This window comes from Crocuta crocuta, unplaced genomic scaffold, assembly GCF_008692635.1.
Source record: "Crocuta crocuta isolate KB4526 unplaced genomic scaffold, BGI_CrCroc_1.0 scaffold73, whole genome shotgun sequence".
Taxonomy (NCBI): Eukaryota; Metazoa; Chordata; class Mammalia; order Carnivora; family Hyaenidae; genus Crocuta; species Crocuta crocuta.
The window spans coordinates 2,647,725-2,652,715 of NW_027529443.1; the positions used below are offsets into that span (position 1 = coordinate 2,647,725).

The 4,991-nt window shown below is 53.1% G+C and overlaps 1 long non-coding RNA gene across 2 annotated transcripts in view; it reads left to right on the forward strand.

The window, feature by feature from the left end:
- The window catches only part of LOC144228480 (uncharacterized), a 16,504-nt gene that overhangs the window by 9,931 nt on the left and 1,582 nt on the right, over positions 1–4,991 (forward strand). For both annotated transcript variants that reach the window (XR_013334212.1, XR_013334211.1), the window contains one exon: positions 2,617–2,723. This is a non-coding gene — a long non-coding RNA (uncharacterized LOC144228480). The remainder of the gene's footprint in view (positions 1–2,616; positions 2,724–4,991) is intronic.

The window sequence follows — 4,991 nt, forward strand, 5'->3', positions numbered from 1 at the left end:
AAGGCCACTTCCTCGCAGGCTGAGTGGATCTACCAGCCTGAGGCAGTCCTCCGGGGGGCACGGACAGGTGCCGGCTGTCGGGATGGAGTGCACCGGGCCCCGGCTGCCTGGAGGTGGTGACGGTGGCGGAGAGGTGCACGTGGAGGGCGGACACAGGTCCCCGGGCAATGCTTGTCTCCAGAGGTGACACGGGGGCTCTGCCGCTTCACCTGTGCTTGGGGTCCGGGGAGGTGGGCGGGGCTGGGGTTCCCGGAGGCTGGACGGCCCCCTGCGGGCACAGGGGAGGAGTTTCTTACCTCCGAAGAGCCGGGTGTGCCTGGCTCCCCCCGCCCCCCGCCCCCCAGGCTCGTGGGTGGGTGCTGGGACGTGATGCAAACCCTCCTGAAGGGGAGCTCACCACCCCGCGCTCGGCAGGAGGACCGGCTCTTTGCACATGAAATGCGGCCGGCCTGAGTCCTGGGCTCGAGTCAAACACCTTGCATCGGTGTGGGACCAAAGGGGTATTTCAGCAGCAGCTCTTCTGGAAACAAAGCGACCCACTCAGTTAAAACCCTGACTTGCAAGACGGAGGGTGGGAGTGGGAACAGTTTCTCCGGGGTCCTGTTCTACCCAGTGCTCTGGTGGAAATTAGCGCGGGCGCCCCCTGCTGGGTGGATGCGGCACTTGCTAGCACGTGGCTTGACATGTCAAAGGCAACTTTTAAACATTTTTTTAAAAATGTTTTTGTGTGTGTGTGTGTGTGAGAGAGAGAGAGACAGTGTGAGCAGGGGAGGGTCAGAGAGAGAGGGAGACACAGAATCTGAAACAGGCTCCAGGCTCTGAGGTAGCTGTCAGCACAGAGCCCGACGCGGGGCTCGAACCCACAAACTGTGAGATTAACAGAAAAGATGTCTTTGGGGACAGATTCAGCTAGGTAACAACGCAGAGGATTTGGTCAGGTGACGGAGAGGTGGCTTTCAGCCGTCATTCGCCCTGTCTGTTGGGTGCCACTGTGCAGTGTGCATACTGGACAACTGTACGTGACAGACCTGAGCCTTTAGCTGACTGTGTGCTCAGCATTACTAGCAAGAAAATGCAGGTTGTGCATTTCATGAAGGCGAGGGTTAGGTCAGGACTATTTACCACTGTGTCTCCTGGCGCTAAATACAGTGTTTGGTAGGCATTCAAAAAGTACTTGTTGAAGACACGGATGAATGAATTTTAAATATCTCATAGATTGTCTGGCATAGCACAGTCAATTAGCGTTTGCCAAGTCAATGAATGACTCCTGTCAAGAGCCCTCTGTGAACTTCCATGACGACACAGAAGGCAAGGCAGTAGAGCATATAAGCTTGAACAAACCCACTTGGACACAAATCCCGGTCTTCTGCTGATTAGCTGTGTGATCTTGGGCAAGTCACTTCTACCCTCTGTGCCTCTGTTTCATCTTCTGTAAAATGGGGGTAGTTAACAGAACTTACTTTCAGAGGACTCTTACGTGGATCAAACAAGTTAATACATGAAGTGGTTGGCAGCCAGTAACACCCTGATAAATGTTAGCTACTTATTGTTACGATTATCAGAGGTGCCAGGTCCCCAGTGCTCTGTGCTGGTCAGACCTCCTGTGTTGCCTTCTGGGTGTCATATTCTACAAGAGACAGTGACAACTGCCTTGACTGTGAGAGCCCCAGAGGAACTTCCCTGTAAATAATTGTTGAATGAATAAAGCGTACCCCACTTTAGAGTAGGGGTAGTTTAATATGGGTCATATAGTTTTTAGTAAGCTCTTCATCTGTTTTCTTTCTAGTCTATGCACCGGGGCATAAACTTTTTGCCTTGAATACTTCACTAAGAAGCTCCACTTTACCCCCAGGGGCCCCTCTGTGATTGGACGGGAGAGACCCACAGCCCGGGGATGAACTCTTTTTTTTTTTTTAAGTTTATTTGTTTATTTNATCAGCATTTCTGTACGGGGATGAACTCTTAATGGATGTACCCAATCTGCACGAGCCATTCCTCCAGGGATTGGTACCGAGATGGACGTGTGGCCCATTTTGGACCAAGGAGATGAGAGAAGACATCGGCTGGAGGGTTCTGAGAGGGCCCCCTTTGTGAGAGGAAGGCCCTGGAAGCCTCCGGCAGCCACCTTGTCTCCACGGAAGGATCCAACCCCGTTGAAGGCAGGGAGGGCAGGTGGACCATGGGAGGCGACGTGGACCCTCTGGAGCAGCTCTCCCTCCGGCCCTGTCCACCACGTGAGCCACCGAAATCGTGCTGAGATTTTGGCGAGCTCGGGTGGGTCTTCCGTTAGCCTGCTAACACCCTGTCGCTTCATTTATTCTTTTCCCAGTCTGCTCCCTATGGTGTGAACATTACTCCTTGGATTCAGCAGAGCTCGGTGTTTTGAGGCTTTAAAGCCTTGCTCGTTTCTTGCATCTCGTTCCTTCCTTGGAGCCCCCATCCCCTGAGTCAATAAGTGTATGACTAAATAGCAGGGATGAGGAATGCAGAGGGGAGGCAAACGGCTCCATAAAACTGAGGTGGGAAAAGCATGGGTTAAGATCTTAAAATAGCAGCTGTCACAGCGTGCAGGGCACAGTACTGAGTTTTATTTGCGTTGCTCTGTCCCGTTCGCAGATGAAGGAGCTGAGACCCCTGATGAGTGGCTGTGCCCCAGCTTGGGAGAGGGCACCTGGTCGGAAGCAGACAAGGCGCCCACGATCCATACGGGAATTGCACACAGGGTAATTTTATAGACAATTAAATCTGTAAAGATTGGCCAATATGTGTACTTAAAGCTGCGTGCATAGGTAATTGCCAAGTTTCCTTCCATCTGCTGAAGAGATTTTAAACAAAGGGGGATGGTCAAAAGGCCAAACACTAAGCAGATCAACGAGGGCAAGGAAGAGTGAGGCTGGACGCCGGGAGGTGGTGTGGAGAGGGGACAGGCTGGGGCTGACCTGCTCTGTGGACCCCTTCTCTCGGGGGCCTGCATGGTGGAAGCAGCCTGGGCCGTGCAGGCTGACCGATCTGGACTGGCCAATGCCCTCCTTTCCCCTCACCAGCTGTGTGACTCCAGACAAGCACTACCTCCTTCTGAGCCTCAGTTTCCCCATCTGTTCAATGGGGACAAAACATCCACCACCTCGGGTTGCTGCCAGGATTAGATGGGATAATGTCCGAACCGTCCTCCTACGTCACATTCCCCCGAGCCTTCCTCATCTGTTCTCCTACCAGCCAAACCTGGGGGCTTGTGGGTAACAAGTGGGGAAATCTTCCAAAACTGAACTCAGTATCCGCAGAGCTTTCCACCAGCCCCGAGCACTTGGGGCCAACGTTCTCCTAACCCTTTGGGAGACCTTCTCTGAGCGATATGGTAGGAACAGAATTAGAGCCATCCCTTCACTCGCCAGTCGCCTTATTTACCCCCATGTCCTTGTCCAGACATTATGCCCTCTGCCAGTTACGTACGTCATCGTAATGCCGGGCAACAAACCAACACAAAGCTAGTGACTTAAAACAACAACCCACTATGGTTCCTCCTGAGTCTATGAGTCCGTTGGGTAGGTTGGCTGTTCTGGGCTGTGGTGGCTGCTCATGCCATCTTCAGGCAGCTGGTGGGTCAGCCGGTGGGCCTCTGCCTAACTATTTAATGAAGAGGCCTAAAACCTCACCAAGAAGGTCCTGGAAGGTTGTCTCTGAGCATCAGAATGCACCGCAGAGGGAATCTGTTGCTCCACCTCCTGCTAAGACTGGAATCTGCCATCACGTCCTACACGGGCTACCATTCCACCTCTGCTTGCACACCTACAGGGAGCGAGTTGCTCATCACAGCATCCCATTTCTGTCATTTAAGACTCTTGGCTGCCAGGAGCAGAAAACAAACCAAAGCAGCTTAAATGTAAAGGGGGTTTGTTGGCTCAGGCAACAGAAGAGACAAATAATGGCTTCAGGTATGGCTTGATCCAGGTCCTCAAGGATGTCATTTGGATTCAGTCTGTCTTCATCACTGGGCTCTGCTTTTTCTGTGTTTGTTCATCTCAGACCGACTCTTGCCTGACAGTTGGAATGAAAGTCCTTGGCCTGTGTCCAGATGGTGTGACTGGCACGCGCATCCCTGAAACAATCCCCCTGGCCACCTGCCTGCTTGGGATCCCTGGGCTCTTTCTGCCATTGAGGATCAGAGATGTTGTTGTTTTTTGTTCTGTTGCCTTACTTTTATGGTAACGAGTTGAATTTAGGCATAAATGCTGTGCCTTCACTTTCCACAATGATGTTTCAGAAAATCAACGGACTGCTGAGGTCCACCTGGCAGCTTGTTTATCCCCTGGTCTCACTCCTCCGATGTCACCCCAGTGTGAGGCATGGGGTGCCCCGTCGCAGCCTCAGAAGCACGAGAAGACAGGCTCTCCCTTTGCGGGTGTGGGTGATGGTGGGGCCCCGGGTTTCTGTTCTGCATAGTGGGGTCACTGCCTCGAAGTTTCCTGTTGCGCTTGGCCGCCCCCTTCCTCATCCTTCAGCGCCATGGATCGGGCTTTTGTCACTGGTAGTTTTGTCTGTGACGGTTGGCTTCCCCGATCGCCACTTTCTCCTCTTCCAAGGCTGAGGTCTGTCGGGGGAAAGGAAAACCCTGCGGACCCACTCACTCTCGTGTTTTCCCTTGAGCCCCAAGTCGCCTGACTGCTCTGCCTTCTTGCCTCCACCTTGCAGTCTCTTGGGTTTGTCATACATTCCAGACCCAGAGATGTCACTCATGCTTTGCTGGAGGAAAAGGGGGAAGTATGTCTATCGCATCTTTTCAGGAGAAGAGATCTGGCTACCAGAGTGTTGGAAGTTTTGTCCCTTTCTTCTGCCTTCATGAAAGAGTGAACCCCTGGTGCCAGCCTGGCCGCCGGAATGGCCCCAAACCCCCGTAGTGACAGCCCTTTGGATACTGGGAGACCGTGGCCGGGCCCCTTCCCTCCTCTTTCGACTGGAGACTCGGAGATTTTGCACTTGTCACTCAGAGCTGG